Genomic DNA, 22427 nt, shown 5'->3' with positions numbered 1-22427 from the left:
GAGACAAGAGTGATCTTGATACAGCTTAACTCATGCACTGCTGCAAGGGACTTCGGGAATATTTTTTCCTTTGAGTCACAGAGCCAAGGCCAGAAAGAGCAGAACAAGAAAGAACAGAGGAGCGAAGAAAAGCCTAAAATATTCTTTGTCATGCCCTATGATGTAACAGGATTTTATGGCCCATTGGCTAATGTCTATTTTGTGCAATGCACTGACCTCCAAGAAAAGTAGCAGAGTTTTCAAATAAGAAATTCAGGGACCCTGAAAGCAAATTAATATTGACTAGCCCAGTTCTTCACCAGTAAATGAGAAAGGAGATATGCTTATTTTGGTCATATTGGATAGTTTTAGTAGATAGATGGAGGCTTTCTCAATAAAGTACTACAGAGCTAAATGAATGGGAGAGATTAAAGTCTAAGAAATCTTCTCTTACCCAGCGGTCCCCAAGAACACTGCCTCAGACAGTGGGCAGACTCATCAAGAGCTGTCCCACCAGCCATATCCCACAGCAAATGACCAAAACTAGGCAGACTTTGCTCTCCTCTGGCCTGTTCCCCAGCCCTCATACCCCTGTCATCCATCAGGAATCACCCTCATAGACAGTGGGACTTGGTGCCCTTTCTAGAACTTTACTTTTTGGAATTTCTCTTCTAAATCATAGAACTCTTTGTCAAATACCATCCTTCTTAGCCTCGTTCCATTTGTATTAAGTTCATAACTGTGGTCTCATGATTCTCCTCACAGCTGAAAAAGATAAGAACATTTCGGTATTAAATTGTTCTTTGTGGTTAAGTAAATACATTTTAAAAGCCTTGAAGATAAGACTTGAAATCAGAGAAAACATAAGTACGATAATGTCTACTCCTCCCAACACCCAATCAGAATCTCGCAAATCAATTTTTTTCATGCTTTCCTGCTTGTTAGTGATCATGTTGCAACATTTCCCCAAGTTTCCTTTATTACAAGGACTTCAGTGCAGGTGTAGTGACCCACTTAAGGTCATCTCTTCAACCATGAAATCACCAGCTGAGGACTTAGGGGAGTCATTAGAGATTGGTTTGTGGTAAGAGTGAAACAAATCACATGAGCATATGGTATTAAAATAATGTGGCATACAGACAATGACATTAGCTTGCTTCACAAGAAAATGTAGTAGAAGCTCTCTTTGTATACATCTACCTGGTCATAACTGTGCTCCTGGACACACACGTGTGTAATTTTTTAAGTTGCAACTGGGCTCAGAGGGCTAGATCAAAAACTCCAAGGGAAATGAGCAAGAATATTATCAAGATAATACCAAAAAGCTGTTCTCCATTGCTCAGAACATGGGAAAAGGAATGCCCACAGTAAACTGAAGAGATGCATATAAAAATCTCAGAAGGAATCTCTTCAATTCTGAAAATGCCTTACATTTAGAACGCAATCTGATAGAAAGACAGGCATAAGACCTGAACAGACACCCACCAAAGAAGATACATAGATTACAAAAAAAGCATATGAAAAGATACTAAACATCATATGTCATTACAGAATTGCAAACTAAAAAATACCACTGACACCCATTAGAATGGTGATAATCCATAACACTGACAACCCCAAAAGCCAGCAAGAATGTGGAGCATTAGGAATGCTCATCCATTGCTTGTGGGGATGCAAAATGGTACAGTTCATAAGGCAGTCTAGCAGTTTCTTACAAAGCTATACATATTCTTAACACATTGTCCAGCAATCATGCTCTATTGCATTTACACAAATAAATAAGAAACTTACGTCCACATAAAAAAGTACTTTTAGGTTAGATCTTTATAGCAGTTTTATTAATGATTATTGAAACTTGGAAGCAGTCAAATTGTCCTTCAATAGTTGAATGGATAGTGGAATATTATTCAGTACTAAAAAAGTAAGAGCTATCAAGCCATAAAAGGACATGGGGGAAACATAAATGTATATTACTAGATGCAAGAAACCAAAATGAACAGGCTACATGCAGTGTGATTCCAAATACATGACATTCTGGAAAAGGCAAAACCTTGGAGACAGTAAAAAGTCAATGGCTGTAGGAGTGAAGATGTACATAGGGATGAATAGGCAGAGCACAGAGGATTTTCAGGACAGATGATACTAAAATGGTGTTTACATGTCAGTATACATTTGTCAAAATTCAGAGAATGTGCAAGACCAAGAGTAAACTGTGGACTTTGAGTGATAAAGATATGTCAGTGCAAATCAACTGATTGTACAAAATGTACCATTCTGGTGCAGGATGTTGATAGTGGGGGAGTCTGTGTATATGTGGGAGTGGGAGTATATGAGAACTCTCTGCACTTTCCCTCAATTTTGTTGTGAAGCTAAAACTGTTATAGAAAATAAAGTCTACTTTAAAAATTAAATGAGAAAATATAAGTAAAGCATCTTAGATATAGTGAAGGACTCAATTAATATATTAGAGCTCATATGTAGAGCTTTCTATATGCAAGGAGATGTCCCATATGACCTCTTGGTCTGATCTCAACTGATTTTTCCTTAAAATAAATATCTGGAGTGAACTTGCTGGGTCAAGTGTGTGAAAGTCTAAAATATTTTGTCAAATACTCACCAAAAATTTGCATAAACTTACACTTCCACAAATAACACGCCTGTCTCCCCACATCTTCCCCAACACATACAAACTTCAGTGAATCTAACATTTGCCAAACCACTTGTAGTTTTCAAACTGAGTTTAACTAAGGGTGAATATTCTTTGTAATGCAAGAGAAATCCCCAAGGAAAGAAGGTAGCTTGTTGAAAGTATGACAGTCTACCTTTTTCTTTTCTTTCTTTTTTTTTTTTTTTTTTTTTGAGATGGAGTCTCCCTCTGTCACCCAGGCTGGAGTGCAATGGCACAATCTCGGCCCACCGCAACCTCTGCCTCCTGGGTTCTAGCAATTCTCCTGCCTCAATAAGCTGGGATTACAGGCACGTGCCACCACGCCCACCTAATTTTTTTGCATTTTTAGTAGAGATGGGGTTTCATCATGTTGGCCACGCTGGCCTCACACTCCTGACCTCAGGTGATCCACCTACCATGGCCTCCCAAAATGCTGGAATTACAGGTGTGAGCCACTGTGCCTGGCATTTTTTTTTTTTCTTAAACATCGGAGTTCCAAGAACTCTGGGAGTGGCACAAAGTTCTGATTTCCTCAGAAGACTCAACTAGGGAAATATCTACTTTCAAGCTCACTTACACAGTTGTTGGAAGATTCACTTCCTCGAAACTTATTGGACCAAGAACCTCAGTTCCCCTTTGACTGTTGGCTGCCCTCAGTTCATTGCCATATTGTCCTCTCCAGTATGGCAACTTGCTTCATCCAGCCCAATGAGAAACAGGAAATGTAAAATCAAGACAGAAGTAACAATCTTTTCTAACCTAATCGTGGAAATAACATTCTATCATTTTTGTCTTATCATACTGATTAAAAGCAAGTTACTAGGGTCAGCCCACACACAAGGGACTGAATACGAAGAAGTAGAAATCACTGGAGTCACCTTAGAGGCTGGCTACCATATCATCATTGTCATCCTCTGGAGCACCTTGTTGAATGGTATCTATGTGACCTTCCCAAAATAACTGACAAACAGAGAATTAAGTAGGACATGGAAAAGAGATTTTGCTAAAGCCTTCTCCTTCCTCACTCTAAAGGCCTTGCTGGGAAAGACAGCCAAGTTGAGCTCGTATAAACCAAAAGCTCTGCCCCCAGCTCTCCCTGTATGGTGGAGGGGATGGCCCATTTTTCCTTACTTCTGAAAACTGACTCTTCAAGTATCCTTCAAATACCTGGGATCCTACTCATATCCATGTTTTAGATGGGAGGAAAATTGCTTCTCCTTGGCAAACAGCTTTGGCCTGGGCAGTGGTCCCAGAAGCACTAAGACATTCAAGAGTCCTTGATTGTTCACTCATCCTTCCTTTCATTATTCAATAAACATTTATTAAGTTTATATTACGTGTCAGATGTTGTGCAAATTCTTATGGTGATAAAAAGATGCATGAGACACAGGTGCTTTATCGAGTCAAACACTCAAAAATGTTTGAACATTTGCTCTGTACAAGGTGCTGAGGATTCATAAAGGCAGCAGTCCAGTTTTAAGACAACACAACAAAAACAAACTCTTAACTCCACTGGCTGTAACACCTTTTTACTGAGATCTTCATGGCACAACTTCTTGTACAGCAGTTTATTAATAGTCACTCTCTACACATTTTTTCTATTCCTCAACACACAGATGAATTGTGGTTTGGACTTTCCAATTGAACTTTCAACCCAACAGTTCCTGGAAATTTCTCGTACCAAATTACTTAAGATGTTGTCAAAATCAATAATCAGTCATTTTCCTATTGCATTTGATACATCAGCAGCATCCAACATAGTGGCCCACACTCTTCCTGAAACACTTTATTTGCTTGACTTTTACAAGGCCATCTTCTCCTAATTTTCCTCCTACCTGCTACCAACTCCTACTCAGTATATTTAGCTGGTCCCTTCTTCTCTGTTCAACTTCTAAATGTTGATGTATCTATTCCAGGATTCAGTCCAGGAACTTTCCCCTTTATCCATGAATATTCTTACCATAGCTTATTTCATCTACTCCTGTGCCTTTAAAAATTATTCTATGTTACTCATGTCCAAATTGACCTCTCTAGGACTATAACACAAGGGGTGTAATTATCCTAAAGTAACCCAGGAATTTAATAAGCTGGCCTAGAAGAGGGATTTCCTTTTCCCAACATGAGGGGCTATGCCTACTATAGCTCCCTGTACAATGGGTGGCTTTCTCCCCTAAGAAAATGGAAACTCTTTGCATGAGGCCCAAGGACTCTAGATGCTGGGCAGTTGAGTTTCCCAGACAATCTTGTGAACAGTTGGCACCTAAATCCAGACTGTTTCACACAAACAGCCTGTGTGTTCCTCCATTGTTAAAGCTGTGTCCTTGTGCTTACATGACAAAAAAAAAAAAAGTTATAATAAGGGAGACCAGTGTTCCTATACTGGAATGCAGACTTCCATTGTGAGCCCAGCATTTCCTGACCATTTATGCCTTAGCATAAAATAGGATAGAGAAATCATGCTGTCTAATCTTTTTCTGATCAGTAATATTTGTGAGTTTTCCTAATATAGCATTTTGTTGGCCTAGTACATACAGGGGACTTTATGGATGGTACAGGACAAGGTAGGGTTCCCTAGGCCCCTCCCTCTTCAGGGATTCTGCATGGAAACTGTGAGAAGGGGAGATTCTCAGTGTGGTGGGGGACTGAGTGTGGCAGAGACTCCCCAGTACCTGAGGGCCTCTCTTTTCCTCTCATGCTTTCACTGGGGCTGGTGGTCCAGAGGTCTTACTCCTTGGAGGCCGTCTGGGCCATGAGGCTCACCACTCTGTTGCTGTAGCCAAATTCATTGTCATACCAGGAAATGAGCTTGAGAAAGTGTCATTGAGGGCACTGCCAGTCCCAGGATCAAAGGTGGAAGAGTGGGTGTCAATGGCTACGTTGGAGGAGACAACCTAGTACTCAGTGTAGCACACGATGCCCTTGAGGGGACCCTCTGATGCTGCTTCATTACCTTCTTGATGTTATATTTGGCAGGTTTTTCCAGATGGCAGGTTACGTCCATACCAACATGTTGGTGGTGGGTACATGGAAGGTCATGCCAGTAAGCTTCCTGTTCAGCCCATGGATCTCATTGCCCACAGTCTTGACAGTGCCAGTAGATGCAAGAATGATGTTCTGGAGAGCTCTGTGGTGATGATGCCACAGTTTCACGAAGGGACATCCACAGTCCTCTGTAGCAGTGATAGTGTTGACTGTGGTCACAAATCCTTCCAATATACCAAAATTGTCATGAATGATCTTGGCTAGAGGTGCTATACAGTTGGTGGAACAGGAGGCATTGCTGATGTTCTTGAGGCTGTTTTCATACTTCTCATGGTTCTCACCCATTACAAACATGGTGGCATCAGCAGATGGGGCAGAGATGTTGACCCTTTTAGCTCAACCCTGCAAGTGATCCCCAGCCTTCTCCGTGGCAGTGAAGACACTAGTGGACTCTATGATGTACTCAGTTCCAGAACCACCCTATTTGATTTTGGTGGGATCTAGCTTTTGGATGATGGTGGTGGGATTTCCATTGATGACAAGCTTCCTGTTCTCAGCCTTGATGGTCCCGTGGAATTTGTCATAGGTGGACTCATACTGGAACATGTAGACCATGTAGTTGAGCTCTATGAAGGGGTCACTGATGGTAACAATATTCACTTTATCAGAGTTATAAGTAGCCCTGGTGACCCAGCACCCAAATAAAGCCAAATCCGTTGACTTATGCCTTCATTTTCACCATGGTGCCTCAGGGATGTGGCTGGCTCTGCACAAAAAGATGACACTGTCTGTCAAATGGGAGAAGCAGAAAGCTACAGCATATTATTTAACCCATAATTATCATACTGAGAAATTCTTCACACGCTCAGATGCCAATAGGTGGTGACTCAGATGAGCATCACTTGACATAGCATGCTGACTTTCCCTGAGCATGTGGACAAATTCAGTTGTCTCATTATCGCTTGGTTAAAAGACTATGCTTTTCCCCATTGAATTTAGTATTGTTAAAATCAATTGGCCATATGAATCCAGGCCATTAACACAGACATACACAAAAATTCCCTCATAATAAATTATAGGCTTAAATGTAAAGGCTAAATTATACACCTCTTAGAAGAAAACATAGAGTAGCATATTCATGATCTTGAATTAGGCAAAAACCCAACTTTTCCTGGTTAAAAAAATAGTTTAAAAATGAGACACGATCAAAACTAAAAATGTTGCACTTAAAGACATCAAAAGAAAATGAAACGATGAGCCACAGACTGAGAAAAAAAAATCGAATCATATGTTTGATAAAGGACTTATATCCAGGGTATAAAATACACTTACATCTAAACAATGAAAAGATAAATAACCTAATTTTATAAATGGGCAAAATATATAAATTGCCATTTCACCAAAAAGGTGTAGGAATGGCCAATAAAGTACAAGAAAAGATAGCATCATCAGTGAGCAGGGAAATGCAAATCGAAACTACAATGAGACACCACTTCTTACCCGCTAGAATGCTATAATATAAAAGAAGGATAGAAACAACTGGAGGAAGTGAAAAAACAATGATGTGGAAAAATGAAACTACTCATGCCTTGTTGATGGGACATGTAGTCATGTTGAAAACCAGTTTGGCAGTTTCTTAAAAACTTTGAAGATACATTTACCATATGACCTAGCACTTTCACTCCTAGTTCTTTACCCAAAAGAAATAAAAACCTATGTCCACACAACACATGAATGTGAATATTCATAGCAGCTTTATCCATAATAGTCCATAAAGTGGAAACATATCAAATATTGATCAACAGGTGAATGAACAAACAAATGGGAATTATCAATACAATTTAATAGGATTTGACACCTAATGAAATATTGATATGTGCTACAACATAGATAAACCACAAAAGTGTATTAAGTTAGGTGAAAGAAGACAGATACAAAAGAGCACATATTGCATGATTCCATTTATATGGTGTCCAGAAAAGGCAAATCTCTAGAGTCAGAAAGCCAATTACGGGTTGCCTTGAGTTGGGGAGTGGGAATAAAAGGTGGCAACTGATAAGCATGAGGGATGTTTTAGGAATGATAGAAATGTTGCAAAACAGGAGCATGGTGATGGTCATACGTGTCTAAAATTTTACTAAAAATAATCGAACTCTACACTTAAAAAAGGTGAATGTTACGATATGTCAATTATACCTTAGTAAGCTGTTTAAAAACAAAAAAGTTCAGTAGTGTGGGCCCCATCAGTCTTGCCTTTTGTTTAATTTCTCACTTTCTTTAGGGCTTATATTTATTGCTTCCACTCAGAGACTCCAAGAGACACTGGCTGAAATCTATCAGCCTCCAGAACTCCCAACAGCTGAGGGAATGACCGGCCCCACCCTTAGGGCGATGGGGGATACATAAGATGCATTCCAGCACCTGATACAGCAGACAAAGGCATGCGATGCACCTGGGTGATTTCAGATAGCGCTCCACAAGTCTCAGCAAGACCCAGGGCCTGTAGCTAGTTCCGATAACTTCAGAGAACTAGCTACTACATCTTGCAGCACAGGACCAACCTTTCCTAGGCAAGTGGGTTTGAAGCATTGGTAGTCAGGTCCCAAGTAGCAGATGAATGTCTACAACACAGGAGGTGGGCAAAACCCAGAGTGGGGTTTCAAACCAAACCATTTGTCGAGTATTATTTCCAGCAACTGCAAAAAGCATTCTTTTCACGTGCTTATGGCATTTTCACCAACATAGACTATTTGCTGCACCATAAAATAAGTCTCAATATACATCCAAGAATCAAAATCATATGGAGTATATGCTATGGCCACAATAGTATGTAATTAGAAATCTGTAGCAATAAGATATCTAGAGCACCGGGCACAGTGGCTCAAGCCTGTAATCCCAGCACTTTGGGAGACCGAGACGGGCGGATCACAAGGTCTGGAGATCGAGACCATCCTGGCTAACACAGTGAAACCCCGTCTCTACTAAAAATAGAAAGATTAGCCGGGCGCGGTGGCGGGTGCCTGTGGTCCCAGCTACTCGGGAGGCTGAGGCAGGAGAATAGCGTGAACTCGGGAGGCGGAGCTTGCCACTGCACTCCAGCCCAGGGGACAGAGCTAGACTCTGCCTCAATAAATAAATAAATGAATAAATAAATAAATAAAAGATATCTAGAAAGCCCCCAATCTTAGAAAACAAGCAACATACTCTAAATAACACTTTGGTCATAGACGAACTCACAAGAAAAAGTTTAAAACATCGTTAACTGAGTGATGATGACCCAGCACCTCAAAATGTGGGACGCAGCTGACATAGTGCTTAGAGAGAGACTGACAACTTTAAATGCCTGTGGTGGAAATGAGCAAAGGAGTAAAGTCAATTATCTATGCTTTCATCATAAGAACCCTGAAAAAGAAGAGCAAAATAAACCCAAAGTTAATAATTATAAGCCAATAATAAGGAAAATCATGAAATAAAAAATGAGCAAACAATAGAGACAATCAGTGGTCAAGTTTTCTGTACTCCATGTACAAAACTTCATTTCAGAATGATTTTGTATTTAAATATATATCCAGAACCACAGAAATCTTAAAAGAAAAAACTAGGAAAAGATGGGAATAAAATAAGAATAAAAATCAGAAAGTAGTTGCCTACCAAGTAGGTTGGGTACAGTGCGAGGAATTAACTAAGAACTTCTTTCCAAGAAGAAAATGACCTCTGTTTTTTTGGGTGGTACTTATGTGGGCATACATAACTGTCAAGTTTCACTGAACTGAACACTTGAGATCTGGGCAGTTTAATGAATATAAATTACATTTTTTTAAGAAAATAAAGTGTCTCGGGAGCTTATGGTGGGTAAATTCAGGCAGTTCTAATGCATAGGCTTCAGCAGCACTCACAGCATGTTCAGTTCAGGAATTTGCTGAAAATGGTTTTGCAGTCAAAAATATGGGATACATTCAAACATCTATGACAAGAGTTATTGGGGCAAACAACTACAAATCTCCACTCTTGTGGTACAGGCCATATTATTAAGCAGTTACCAATAGATAGCTTTCCTTCAATGATGTTCTTCATCTAGCAACCCAGAGCTCTTCAGGGGAAAAATTTCAATTGAGGTTTTGGATGTATTCAGTAGGAAAGAAAGTCACCTCACATAAAACTAAGTGATTGGAGATACCACCATTGCAAATTTCTAAACTTTGCAAGACAGCAGCAACATTTCAAATGCCACTCAGACAGGAAATAATGGGCTCATATGGATTTCCCTCCAAACATATTTACTGCACAAAGGCAAAGTTCGCATTGCACTTGGAGATTTCTCCCAGTCTAGTTTAACTTCACAGATTGCAGATCCCAGACAGCTGGTATCAACTGACCAGTGTCCTGTTAAGGCTAAGCCTAAGACTCTTTACCACAGTCTTTTCCACAGACTCTTTACCACACACTTTACCACTTACTCCTTTTCGAAGAGTAGCCTTAGGATTGGATTTCTCCTCCTGTTCCTGGGAAGAATTAGAGATTTAACCTAAAGGTCACTATTCTTCTGAGAAAAAGAATGCTTGAGGAGGTGGGAGCAATGAGTATGTGGCAGTTCAGAGTGATAAGGGGCAAGCCAGGAGCCACAGAGCATAAAGCTCCAGGGCTGCCTTAGGGGATGAAGTGACCAGCACCCTGACTCTTCTGTCCAGCTTTTAACCCTTTAACTAATGGTTAGAGCTTTTTCATTTTCTTTCAGCTACTCTTGGCAGTGGTGGGGACATGGAAGTTTTGCAAAAAAACAGGGTGGAGGAAAACAAGGCATCTGTGCAAGTCTATAACCATTTTACCTCTGTTTCTAGTCCTCTCCATGGTCACCCTAGAATAAGATCTGCTCTGCAGCATCTTCTATTTCCTGGCAAGGGTTTCCTGAAATCTTGGATTGGCCATGACGGGCTGGAGCTGCCTTGTGACAGGAGCAGGAGGGTTTCTGGGTCAGAGGATCGTCTGCCTCTTGGTGAAGAAGGAGCTGAAGGAGATCAGGGCCTTGGACAAGGCCTTCAGACCAGGACTGAGGGAGGATTTTTCTAGTAAGTAAACTTGAGTCGTGGGTGTGTGGTTCCATTTTAAACCCTGCATAGGTGTGGGGAGGTGGAGCTTTTCTGGCAAGTTATGGAAAGTTGTAGCCAAATCTAAGCCAATCCCACATCCAAAGTCATCAAAAAAAGAAAATTAAATAGTATAAAATGGCATAGTGTGAAAGATACTGGACGGGCTGTCCAGAGACTGGATTCTGGCCCTGACGCGGAACTTGAGAGGCAGCCACCTCAGCCTCCAGGTCCCTTTTCTTTTCATCTAGAAAATCCCACATCAGTTATCTTTCTTGTCTACAACTCTTTTATGCTCTGAAGCTTTTTGTCTTGGCAATTGCTTTACAACATTCATAAAGGACAACATGTACCTGGAGACCTCACCAGTGGGTCCCTGCCTCTCTGGACCGCCCTGAGCTTTGTTTTGTTTTGTAGCATCCTCAGCATCTTTAGTGGAAGTAAAATAAAAGGAAGTGAAGGTAAAGATGAGTGTTTAAGCGTGTGTGTGTGTGCATGTGTGCCTGTGTGTATGTATCAGAGAGTGAGAAAGAGAGAGAAAATGAAGGGGAGAGAAAAATCAGAGAGAGAAAATGAGAAAGACAGAGAATGAATGAGAAAGAGTGAGAGAGAGAGCATCAGTGAGAGGTAGTATGCACAAGTGCACAGCACAGAGCAGAGACAGAGTAAGAGGCAGTATGAGACCAGACATGCCTCATTTTCATTTCTCATATATGGCTTTTTAAAAACCATTTGTCTGTGTTGCTCAATACCACCCTTCTCTGGAAAAAAAAAAAACTGCAGAATTTGTTGTAGCAACTCCTTATGCAAATAACACTATGAGGAAGGTAGAAAAGGGGTGACATCCAAGTGGACAATGAATGCATCATCAAGGTCCAGAAACATAAAGCGACTTGCCAAGGTCATCTGATTAATGTGTAGCAGAGCTCAGACCAAAGCTTCATCCAGTGGCTTCACTTGGCCCTGGGGCTGATGCTTGGCAAAGTGGGTCTTCAATCTCTCCCTTTGCCTCCCTGTGTGCCCAATTCCCTGTCCTCCTCCCCATCCCATGGGATTGGGAGGACTGTGTGTCTACATGTGGGCTCTGACTGTGCAGAAGGTCATGCCCTGCCCACAGAAAAGTCCCCCCTTGACAGCATTCAGGGACCACACCCAGCACTCTACTCTTCTTTCGCTCTTCTCTGACCTCTTCTGATTTCCTCCACCCTCTGTTCTAAAGGTGTCTTTGATAAACACATATTAACACTTGACCAATTTTAAATGATTGTAATCCTTATGTCTCACCAACATTTGTACTCTAACAGTTAATACAAAGAAAAAGCAATGCTCAGCCTAGAGGAACAATTCCCTGTGGTGAAAATGCAGGGGCTAGAATGGATGGGCAGAAGACTGTATGAAGATAAAAACAGAGAATGCTTTTGATGTTTTTTCTGTGCCAGGCACTGTTCTACATGGTTTGCATGTGCCCACCCATTTGCTTCTCATAACAGCCCTATGAGATAGTTAATATTATTATCCTCCTTTCTTACAGATGAGGAAACAGTCAGAGAGAGGTTAATGCACTTGTCCAATGTCCTGCAGTTAGAACATGGCAAAGTTGGATTTGAACCCTTGTAGTCTAGTGCAGCATCTGTGCTCTTAAGCAATAGTTCGTCTAGCAGCTTGGGGAACGAGGGAGCTATGGCTCCATCCACAAAGTCCCCTTTCCTGGTCTCTTTAGTTCCCTGTGAACTCGTTGGGGAAGAGTGATTTTCTCTTGGCTTTAGACTTCTTCAGCTTTGAAAAGGCAATTCCTTTGAGCCGGTCTGTCTGAAGTCGGCAGCAAATGGGAAGCAGAGGAAGGGAGCAGGAAGTGCAGAGGTGGAAATACAACCAGGGAAAATTCCATTCTCAGTCTGTTACCCATGTCCTCCCCAGCAGCCTCTTCCCTGCCTCCCCCATTGCAGGGCCTCCTTGGAGTTGCCTGACAGTGGGAAGGGGCTGGGAGTAGACAAAACAAGGCAGAGGCATCAGGAGAGTAAATGGTCCCGCCTGTACCGCAGAAAGGAATTTCTCCAGCCTTGAATTTTTCACTCTGAATTTTACTCTCACTGTTCTTTGGCCTTTGTTGCCAATTTCAGTTAAACTGACTTATTCTTACTCTTTCTCAGAAAAGTTGATTCTAAACAGCTAGTGCTGCACCCGGTGTACAGGGTGCAAGACTTGGAGGTGGGGTGGGCAGCTTTGAGCCTTCACTAGAAACGTGACTTTTAATCTGTGCCTTAACCTGAGCCTCAGTTTCCTCACCAATAAAATGGGACTCAGAATAGCTGCCTCATGAGATAGCAGTAAAAGGAAAGAAGCAAGCTGTGAGCCGTATGCAGATTATAAAGCACAAATGAGTGTAGAGTATTTATCTGAGCTCCATGTAGCATGATGTTCATTTTGTGGGCTAATTCCAGGTGACAACTTTACTGGCAGCATCACTACCTGTGGATTTCAGAGGAGCCTGAAGACATCAATGTTGTAACTGCTGCCCTGGGCTACACAGCTAGATGTTAGTCCACTGGTGACTAACTCATTTTCAGCATTGCTACTTGCTTTTGATAATATCCAATAAGAATTTTCAATAGAATTCATTATTTAAACTCTTCTGCAATTCCCTAATAATGGCTCCACTCTCCTCTCAGTTGCCTGAGCAGGAAACTGTGGGGGTGATTTTATCTTCTCCTTTTCCTCTCAGCCCAGCTCCAACAGGTACCAGGACCATCAAGTTAAGGTCTGAAATTCCAACCTGGTGTATCTCTCCCCTCCTCTGCTTCCACTGCTGGACCCTGCTTCCAGCCCTCATCTAAACTTTGGCACAGACATTCTGATTAATCTCTTGATCACCTGGCTTTCTCATATCCCCTATACCAGTCCATTTTATATCCTTGAGGCAGGGTTAACTTCCTACACTACAATTCTGCTTCTGTTTTTCTTTTTCTTTTTGAAACAGGATTTTACTGTGCCACCCAGGCTGGAGTCCAGAGGCATGATCTCTGCTCACTGCCACCTTCACCTCCTGGGCTCCATCCATCCTCCTACCTCAGGCTTCTTATTAGCTGGGAATATAGGCACTCACCACTAAGTCTGGCTAATTTTGGTATTTTTAGTAGAGAGGGGGTTTCACCAGGTTGTCCAGGCTGGTCTTGACCTCCTGGATGCAAGCAATCCACCTGCCTCAGTCTCCCAAATTGCTGGAATTACAGGGGTGAGCCACCACCCCTGGCCTGCTTCTCTACTTATTCCAAATATAAATAAGGGGTTTTCTTTGACATGGTGCTGGAGACCAAAAATCATGATTCTGCATTACCTACAGAATTAAATTCAAACTTTTCCCTCTTACACCCAACTCTCCACAATCACCCTACTCCCCTTAAAAATTTTGGTGAGTCTCCCGTGATCCTAGCAATGCTTATATTCCAAGAACAGCTGACAGCTCATTGCTTAGATTACTTTTCTGAAATGAGATGGGGTAGAAACAGATGTTTGCTCTTTCCCAATAAATTGCTAAACAGGCTGACTTCTGTGTCTTTGCTTACTTGTTCCTTCCATGGAACGTACACCCTCCACTCTAACAACCCAACTCTAACCATCCCCGAACACCTATGTAACATCACCTTTATCAGGAAACTTTGAAGCCAGATTCGGAAACCCTTCCAAGGACCTGACCTGTGTTCTTGCAGAGCTCCAGAACAAGACTAAGCTGACAATGCTAGAAGGAGACATTCTGGATGAGTCATGCCTGAAGAGAGCCTGCCAGGACATCTCGGTCATCATCCACACTGCCTCTATCATTGACATCTTTGGTGTCACTCACAGAGAGTCTATCATGAACTTCAATGTGAAAGGTACAGTAGCCTGAGGAGGAGATGGAGCAAGGTGGGGCAAACAAGGATGAGAAAGATAAACAATGAAGGAAGAGAAGTCCCTCCACTGAATACCTGCTGTGCTCTGGGCCAAGTGTCTCTGCTAATCACTACCAACTGGGGGAGTTCAAAGCTGCTACCTTCAGTTTGTTACATGAGAAGACTAGGGCTGAGAGATGGCAAGTAACCAGTCCAAGGCCTCCCAGGTAAGTAAGTAGGAGAGTTAGACTTTAAACTCACCCCTGTGTGACTCCAAAGGCTGTGGACACTCTTTCCACTGTAGCTCCAATCAAAAGTCAACTAAACTCTGACTTCAGACTCTTGATATCCAGCCACCCCTTGCCTTGCCTTGCCTCTGTGGGCCAGAATCAAACCTGCCAGGTGCCACCATAGTCATCATTTTAAACCTTGTTTGTAGGCTGATGATCATGAAATGGGAAAAATCCCTGTCCCCCTCACAGTGTGTGTGATGGGGGTGTGGCTCCCTCCTTCAGTGCCCCGGCTCAGACCTCTAGGGGAGCATAGAGACGAGCAGGCTGGGGGCCTCCAACACCAAAGCAGTGTCTGGGGTGAATGTTTACAGCTCCCGAAGCCCCAGTGGGCGTGTGTTACATGGTGCTCCTTTAGTTTTGCTCTTTTAGTTTTGCCATCTATAGGCAGCTTGTGTTAACCAGCTCAGTTAGACCTTAGACCTTCTACCTTGTCACAAGGACAAAAGGCTTTGTATATCCTGGGTTCTTCTCCTAGTGTACCAGAAAAATTTAATCACACCTGAGCTTGGAGAATGAGTGCAAGTTTTTATTGAGTGGAGGTAGCTCTCAGCAGATGGGGGAAGCCAGAAAATCATGGTTTTCCCCCTGGAGTCTGCTGCTCAATGGCCTGACTCTTCTCTAACTGCTTGGCCAAACTCTGCATCCTTCTGCTGGTCAGTGCATTCCTCTTGACGTCCAGCTGCCCTGTGTTCCTTCACTGATGTGCTTCCCTCGACATCTAGCTGCTTCTGTCTCCTTTCCCTGATCTGCTCCTCTTGACGTCCAGCAGCTTGCGTGTGCCTGCTAGAATCTTGGGGCTTTTTAACAGGCACAGGATGGGGGTGTGGCAGACCAGGGTGGCCTTGGGAAATGAAATATTTGGGCAGAAAATGCCTGTCCTCACATAGGTCTATGGGGGTGGAGTCTTAGCCACAGACCACTCCCTCCCTCCCCTTCCCTCCTACCCAGCACGTCTTTTTCCCCAGTCCATATCATTTAAAGGGACCATGCTTTTCCCTTTATGGCGCTTCTGTATCATATCCCCCCTCTGAAGAGGTACATCTAACTGCCGTTAGAATATGGACAATTACCAGTGTTAGCTGCCTCCTGCTGACAGGAGGTGTTGTTTTGGGGAAAAACAGCAGTCAGATTCTTTCCAGGGGTCTATCTAAGGGTTCCTAGCAAAGGGGAGCCATCCTCTGAGGCTCCAGTTGCCTTACTGTTTGGGATTTGTTGGTTCCTAGGGAGAAAAAACAAGTTTTATAAGGTTAAGTATGCATGGGTTAAACATGTGTATTACACAAAGAAAGAATTTAGTGCTAAACATTACAGAGACAAAATGTAAAATGTACTAACAACATTGTACCCTGATCTGTTTCACCCTGGACTGGTTAAACTTTAGAAGAGACATAACTGTTCTTGGTATATCTTCAGCAGTTGACAGGTGCACTCCGGGAATTCTGGGGTTTGTGGACTTGCACCAAGGCCATTAAAAGTTTTGGTTTTTTTCCTGTATCTCCTCTCTCTTTCCTGGACCTTTCTGTCTCTATTGTGAAAGACCGAGATGGCCACTTTCAGGAGCTCCTCTAATGTACTACCTGGTCCCAGGGCCTGTTTCTGCAACTTCCTCCGGATGTCAGGAGCTGCCTGAGTAATAAATTTATCGTTTAGAATTAGATGTCTCTTGGCTGAAGCAGGAGATAGAGAGGCGTGCATTACTAAGACCTCACTTAGCCTTTCCAGTGGGATTTTCATCAAATCCTTGGTCAATCATGGACAACTTGATATAATTGAGAGGCTTAGTCTTAGTTCTACATAAACCTTCCATTATTCACACCTGAAAGTGTCTCATTTTCCAGTCTTCCATCTCATCATTATGATCCCATGTAGGGTTACTCACTGGTACTGCTTCTCTTTCAGTTGGATAATATTCACTCCTTTCCCTGACATTATATGTGATACAAAGCTCATCCCGAAATCTCTCTGCTACTTGCACAGTGGCCTGTTTCTCAGTATCTGTCAGGGTCTGATTCAAAAGTAACATAAGATCTCTCCAGGAGAGTTCAAATATTTGGGTGAAATCTTAGAAAGCCTCTATGTATCTATCAGGGTCATCTGAAAGCTTCCTAATATCCCCTTAATTTGCTTTAAGTCCTGTGGGAGAAGGAGACCTGGAACTTACTGAGCCCAAATTCACTGGGCATCTGTTGGAGGGGCAAGAGTGAGACTGGGGCTTGTTTAGGGTGAGGATTTCTAGGAGGGGCTTTGAAGCTGGATAGGGAGGTCAGGGTGAACACAGAGGAGCAGGGCTGAAGGGATCTGGCTTCTCTGGTGGGAGTGGTTCTGGGATTCTTATCTTTAACTCTATGGGCTTGCCCCTTGCAGCCTTTCCCGTGATAGCAAACAGGAGGGCTGGATCAATCCTACATTGTCAGCAAAGGTCTGGATCACCTTGCAAGGTATAGAAAGCCTGCTCATATGGAGCCTCAGACCATCTGTCCTCGCATCTACAGAAAAGTTTCAACTGCCAGATGGTATAAATAAATGGTCCCTTCCTGAGGCCAAGTCAGTCCTTCATATAAATCATAATTTGGCCAAACCTTTGTGCAGAGGGATATGAGATATTTTTTTTCTCCAGATTCTGAGGGTCAAAGCAATCCCAATGGTTTACAATACACTCCAGAGGAATATAAGCTGGGGGTGGTGTAGAGAACTGGTTGCCCATTCTGAAAGACAGGGAATAGAGGCATCTATCATTTCCTTTCTTCTTTCAGAAAATACTCAGGGTGTGATGGAGAGAGAAAGAGAATGTCCTCCCTTCACTTTCCACCTCTTATTCCTGAGACTCAGTGACCTTGGCAGGTGCTGGCCATAGATACCAATGTGGTGTGTCCTCGTAAGGCAGGGAAAGCCTAGAGAGTAGGAATTACCTGCCCTTGCCTATGCATCCATTCCTCCCTACTGTTGGCAAACTTTGAGTTCCCTGGATCTGTTTATGCCATGAAGCATGGCCTCCTTCTGTGGAGTGGGGTTCATTCAGCAGGAATTGGTCCTGCCCATTTACACTGTACCTGTTGACTGGCTTTGGATCCCTCACCTGTTTTTTCTTTCTGGAGTCTAAGCATGAAGCTTGGAATTGAGTTTAGGACTGAAAAGGCATTTCAGAGGCTCTTCGTATCCATGAGCCATGCTGAATTTGCAGTTTTCAGCCAGCAGGGGTCACCCCTCCATTAACTTCTCTATCAGAAACAGAGTCAGAGGGGGGCCCCTCTCACCTACAAAAGGAAAAAAGAGAAAAACAGTTAAAGGGACAAAAAAGTGGGGGATTCTAGGGGAAGAAACCTTTGCTTAGTGCAAGTGGGCCCCTTTAATCCTTATAACTTTCCCCTGGTTCAGACCAGGTTAAATTCCTTGGCCAGGGGAGGAAAGGTCCCATTGGCACAGCAAGTGAGAAATGTGTCCATTCCTTGGCCCTGTGGGGTCCCAGCTACCTCTGGTTTTCTCCCGCCCCAACTTGTCGCTGTTAGGCTCAGCCTTTGCCTGCTGTGGGCATGCCCATGTTCCTGAACTGGGAGGGGAAAGAGTAACAGAAGGTGCCCTGAGCCATGCATGCCTGTAGCTGTCATCATGGAGGCATACATGGCACCTTTAGGAACAATTCGTCTGATTTGCACCTTAGGTGTCTGAGTCTAAAGCTCATTACATTTAGTAACATTGCCATAGCCTGTAGCAAAACCCTTAACATTATAAAGAAAGAGATAAGAGATTTCAAACTGTGGGAGAGGGAAAAAGAGAAAAAAGTAACAGAGCATCTTACCCACAGGAAAGAGAGAGAGGTGGCAGGGTTTTGGAAGAAAGGTAGACCATAGAGGTTTGCATTTGCTCACACTCATCTTCCTGAGAGCCTGGATGAGCCCCCAGTAGAAATGAAAAAAATTCTCTTGTCCCTCTTGCAGGGCATGGGATGGGGTGTGCTTGCTTCTTCAGTGCCCCACTGTTCAAATCTCTAAAGAAGCATGAAGATGGGAAGGCTGTGGGGCTCCAGTCCCATGGCAGTGACTAGGGGTGAATGTTTATAGCTCCTGAAGTCCCACTGGGCGTGTGTTACAGGGTGCTCATTTAGTTTTGCTGTCTATAGGCAGCTTATGTTAACAAACTCAGTTAGACCCTCTATCTTGTCACAAAGACAGAAGGCTTTCTGTATAACAGGTCCTTGCCTTGGTGTACCAGAAGACTCAGATCACACCTGGGCTTGGAAAATGAGTGCAAAGTTTTATTGAGTGGAGGTAGCTCTCAGCAGATGGGGAAATCCGGAAGGGGCTAGTTTTCCCTGGAAGTTGGCTACTCAATATCTCAACTCGTCTCCGACCACACAGGCCAAACTTTGCATTGTTCTGCCAGTTGGTGCATTCCTCTTGACATCCAGCTGCCTGTGTGTTCCTCCACTGATGTGCTCCATTCCACATCTAGCCCCTTCTGTCTTCTTCCACTGATCTGCTGCTCTTGACATCCAGTAGCTTGTGTGTGTGACTGCTAGGGTCTTAGGGGTTTTTATAGGCACAGAACGGGGACATAGCAGGCCACGGCAGTCTTGGGAAATGCAACATTTGGGAAATGCAAATGCAAGACCTCACCTAGGTCTGTGGAGTCGGAGCCCTAGTCAGGAACCACACCCTCCTCTACCCAGCACTTCCCTTCTCCCCTTCCATATCATTTAAAGGGATCATGCTCTTCCCTTCCAACCACTTCCATATCAAGAACATACAGAGCTGTCCTGACCACGTCAAAGAAATTCTCTCGAGAGAACTAGCAAAGCTGGTTCACAGAGATCTATCAGAACAGAATTATCCAGTACATGCTTTCTCACAATATTTTCTTAACAATAAGAGTTGCCCAGTATCCAGAATACGGTTTCTTCAGCTCACCACAGGGGCTACTATTACCGAGCTATTTTCTGTAAGGTGCTCAAAATGCACTCTCATTCAGTCCTCATTCCTTAAATGCTTGGTGGTCTTTCCGAATTGCGACTTACCAACCTACTTTAAATTCAGACACATTTCCTTAAGGAATCTTTCCATGCAGTCTCACCTGCTGATTCCCAGAGCCCAGTCTCTTAAGCACCACAGTACACAACTGCTGGCCTGGCCCTCCAAATTCAATCTACTCTGATGCGTTTTCTAACAAAACTAATTGCTTTTGGGTCTCCAGCACCATATTTAAAAAAAAAAAAAAAGAAAGAAAGGAAGAAAAAGAAAAAAAAAAACCTTTCCAGTTTCTGGTTAGCCATACCTCTAAGTACCCCTACAGTGCAAGGAGGGTGCTAAGAGTAACCAGTTTTTCATTTTAATTCTTACTCTCCACAGCTCCCAACAACAGGGGATGTGAAATGATAGGGAAGTGTTAGAGGCATCTGTTTCCTCAAACCATTGTCACTCCCAGGCTTAGAAAATACTTCACAATGTTGGTCAATTCCCCCTTGAAGGTAAACTAACTATAAATTTTCTCTGCCACCAGATTAATTTTTGAGAACATAAGGCTGTCTCTCCAGAAACCCAAATTCCACAGAGAAGGGGCCAAGAATTAAAATAATAATAATAACAATCTTTTGCCTAGGAAATTTCTTCCTTCTTCAAGGGAAGGCACACCAGATACCTCGCTTCCACACAGTTCAGTGGAGGCTGCCAGGTCCTCCCAGTGCAGATGTTACAAGCAGAGGGCACACTCCCTCCCCAGTCCTCCACCAGACTCCACAGGAAATGCTGGTGCAGGGTTTAAAGGAAGGTTTGTCACCCCACTATGCATTACCAGGTAAACAGAGTCACAGCCAGAATTGGAAGCATCTTTCCCAGGGAACTCACAATCAGGAAAAGAGTGTGGGTTTCCAGCATGTTCCCATAACTCACCGTTTGCTCAGTGACTCCAGGGATGGTCCTTGTGACAAAGTTTTATTAGTCCTCAACAAAAGGTAATAAATATCAACAATTTCATGTATATTTAAGAGGTATATTGCCTATATACAACTGTGAATGTGTGTGTGTGTGATGTGAATTCTTCCACTGCCTCTTTGTGCCTAAGGACTGGGACTGTCTGTATTCTCATAGTATAGCCTTCTGATTTTTTAGATTTTAAATGATCTATTTTCAAAGGTATTGATAACAAATTATTATTTTTCAATATCTTTTCTTGGCAAAATATAAAGTGATAACTTTATATAGGTCCCTTTATATAGTTCCTTTTCCAAAATCATGGTACACACACAAGCACACACACACATGTCCATGAAACCCCAAAGTCTAGAAATTCTTGCTCTCCAGAACCCAAATGTCAGTTTCTTTTCGTTTTTGTGTTTTTCCTATGGCTGTAGCATGACCCAGTCTCAGTCAGATCCACTGAAGAATGCACCTCGAGTCTATTACAACTACTGAACTTGGGAGTGGGGAGTGAGACACACGGATCTGTTCACGTGGTTAGCCCCCCTTAGGGATATTTCCTGACATTGACAGCATGCTCCTCATGGACAAGTACTCAACAGCTGTTGGAGGCCTGTGTCCAAGCTAGTGTGCTAGTCTTCATCCACACTACCAACATACAGGTAGCCTGGCCCAACTCCTACAAAAAGATTGTCCAGAATCAACATGAACAAGAGCCTCTGGAAAACACAGAGCCCGCTCCATATCCATACAGCAAAAAACTTGCTGAGAAGGCTGTGCTGGCGGTTAATGTGCAGACTCTGAAAAATGCTGGCACCTTGTACCCTTGTGCCTTAAGATCAATGCATATCTATGGGGAAGGAAGCCCATTTCTTACTGCCAATGTAAATAGGGCCCTGAAAAACAATGCAATCCTGTCAACTATTGGAAAGTTCCCCACAACCAACCCAGTCTATGTGGGCTGGGCCCACATTCTGGCCTTGAGGGTCCTGTGGAGCCCCAAGAAGGCCCTAAGTGTCCGAGGACAGTTCTATTACATCCTAGATGACAGGCCTCACTAAAGCTATGATATCCCTAATTATACCTTGAGCAAAGAATTCGGCCTCCGCCTTGATTCCAGATGGAGCCTTCCTTTATCCCTGGTGTGCTGGATTGGCTTCCTGCTGGAAATAGTGAGCTTCCTTCTCAGGCCAGTTTACACTTATCGACCGCCCTTCAACAGCCACACAGTGACATTGTCCAACAGCATGGTCACCTTCTCTTACAAGAAGGCTCAATGAGAACTGGCATATAAGCCACTTTACAGCTGGGAGGAAGCCCAGCAGAAAACCGTGGAGTGGGTTGGTTCCCTTGTGGACCGGCACAAGGAGAACCTGAAGTCCAAGACTCAGTGATTTAAGGATGACAAAGATGTGCATGTGGGTATTATTAGGAGAGGTTATCAAGCTCTACCCTCCTGGCTTCATACAGAAGGTGACAAGTGCACAAGCCCGGATCCTGCTGCCTCCCTTTCACACAATGCCCAACTTATTGTCTTCCTTGTGTCATCAAAACCTGCGCAGTCACTGGTCCAACCAAAAGCTTTCTGTCCTAATCGTATACCGGAGGGCACACAATGTGACTTGCTGTTACCAAATCTCATG

The 22427-nt window shown here is 43.1% G+C and overlaps 2 pseudogenes; one reads left to right on the top strand and one right to left on the bottom strand.

Annotated features, from left to right (window-relative positions):
- Positions 1 to 10477, bottom strand: part of LOC105479081 (glyceraldehyde-3-phosphate dehydrogenase-like) — a 32753-nt pseudogene extending 22276 nt beyond the window's left edge.
- Positions 10478 to 10553: 76 nt separating this feature from the next.
- LOC105479079 (3 beta-hydroxysteroid dehydrogenase/Delta 5-->4-isomerase type 1-like) lies at positions 10554 to 22178 on the top strand (annotated as a pseudogene).
- The last annotated feature ends 249 nt before the right edge of the window (positions 22179 to 22427 follow it).

Source organism: Macaca nemestrina, chromosome 1, assembly GCF_043159975.1.
Source record: "Macaca nemestrina isolate mMacNem1 chromosome 1, mMacNem.hap1, whole genome shotgun sequence".
Classification (NCBI taxonomy): Eukaryota; Metazoa; Chordata; class Mammalia; order Primates; family Cercopithecidae; genus Macaca; species Macaca nemestrina.
The sequence above is the reverse complement of the archived record's forward strand: the minus strand, read 5'-3'. Positions and strand labels throughout refer to the sequence as shown.